Source organism: Melanerpes formicivorus, unplaced genomic scaffold (assembly GCF_026170545.1).
Source record: "Melanerpes formicivorus ecotype bairdi unplaced genomic scaffold, bMelFor1.0.p_v2 SCAF_288, whole genome shotgun sequence".
Lineage (NCBI taxonomy): Eukaryota > Metazoa > Chordata > Aves > Piciformes > Picidae > Melanerpes > Melanerpes formicivorus.
In genome coordinates, this window is record NW_027142640.1 from 223,214 (window position 1) to 225,427 (window position 2,214).

Sequence of the window (2,214 nt, forward strand, 5' to 3'; positions counted from 1 at the left end):
AATTCTTCCCTACCTTATTCCTGTGCTGAGATAGAGGCTGCTCCAACCTGCTGTAAAATGCTTGATTTCGAGAGTGATCGAAACTAATGAAAACATTGTTGGGGTAAAACCTAAAGGGAAAGGCCTAGCACCAAATTGCATTGGCCATCTGATCTAACTTCTGGAGGCAGTCAAAATGAGTATTTGAATTCTTCCCTACCTTATTCCTGTGCTGAGATACAGGCTGCTCCAACCTGCTGTAAAATGCTTGATTTCGAGAGTGATCGAAACTAATGGAAACATTGTTGGGGTAAAACCTAAAGGGAAAGGCCTAGCACCAAATACAATTTGCCATCTGATCTAACTTCTGGAGGCAGTCAAAATGATCCTTAGAATTCTTCCCTACCTTATTCCTGTGCTGAGATACAGGCTGCTCCAACCTGCTGTAAAATGCTTGATTTCCAGAGTGAGCGAAACTAATGAAAACATTGCTGGGGTAAAACCTAAAGGGAAAGGTCTAGCACCAAATTGCATTGGCCATCTGATCTAACTTCTGGAGGCAGTCAAAATGAGTATTTGAATTCTTCCCTACCTTATTCCTGTGCTGAGATACAGGCTGCTCCAACCTGCTGTAAAATGCTTGATTTCGAGAGTGATCGAAACTAATGGAAACATTGTTGGGGTAAAACCTAAAGGGAAAGGCCTAGCACCAAATACAATTTGCCATCTGATCTAACTTCTGGAGGCAGTCAAAATGATCCTTAGAATTCTTCCCTACCTTATTCCTGTGCTGAGATACAGGCTGCTCCAACCTGCTGTAAAATGCTTGATTTCCAGAGTGAGCGAAACTAATGAAAACATTGCTGGGGTAAAACCTAAAGGGAAAGGTCTAGCACCAAATTGCATTGGCCATCTGATCTAACTTCTGGAGGCAGTCAAAATGAGTATTTGAATTCTTCCCTACCTTATTCCTGTGCTGAGATACAGGCTGCTCCAACCTGCTGTAAAATGCCTGATTTCGAGAGTGAGCGAAACTAATGAAAACATTGTTGGGGTAAAACCTAAAGGGAAAGGTCTAGCACCAAATTGCATTGGCCATCTGATCTAACTTCTGGAGGCAGTCAAAATGATCCTTAGAATTCTTCCCTACCTTATTCCTGTGCTGAGATACAGGCTGCTCCAACCTGCTGTAAAATGCTTGATTTCGAGAGTGAGCGAAACTAATGAAAACATTGTTGGGGTAAAACCTAAAGGGAAAGGCCTAGCACCAAATTGCATTGGCCATCTGATCTAACTTCTGGAGGCAGTCAAAATGAGTATTCGAATTCTTCCCTATCTTATTCCTGTGCTGAGATACAGGCTGCTCCAACCTGCTGTAAAATGCTTGATCTCGAGAGTGAGCGAAACTAATGAAAACATTGTTGGGGTAAAACCTAAAGGGAAAGACCTAGCACCAAATACAATTTGCCATCTGATCTAACTTCTGGAGGCAGTCAAAATGAGTATTTGAATTCTTCCTTACCTTATTCCTGTGCTGAGATACAGGCTGCTCCAACCTGCTGTAAAATGCTTGATTTCGAGAGTGAGCGAAACTAATGAAAACATTGTTGGGGTAAAACCTAAAGGGAAAGGCCTAGCACCAAATTGCATTGGCCATCTGATCTAACTTCTGGAGGCAGTCAAAATGAGTATTTGAATTCTTCCCTACCTTATTCCTGTGCTGAGATACAGGCTGCTCCAACCTGCTGTAAAATGCTTGATTTCGAGAGTGAGCGAAACTAATGAAAACATTGTTGGGGTAAAACCTAAAGGGAAAGACCTAGCACCAAATACAATTTGCCATCTGATCTAACTTCTGGAGGCAGTCAAAATGAGTATTTCAATTCTTCCCTACCTTATTCCTGTGCTGAGATAGAGGCTGCTCCAACCTGCTGTAAAATGCTTGATTTCGAGAGTGATCGAAACTAATGAAAACATTGTTGGGGTAAAACCTAAAGGGAAAGGCCTAGCACCAAATTGCATTGGCCATCTGATCTAACTTCTGGAGGCAGTCAAAATGAGTATTTGAATTCTTCCCTACCTTATTCCTGTGCTGAGATACAGGCTGCTCCAACCTGCTGTAAAATGCTTGATTTCGAGAGTGATCGAAACTAATGGAAACATTGTTGGGGTAAAACCTAAAGGGAAAGGCCTAGCACCAAATACAATTTGCCATCTGATCTAACTTCTGGAGGC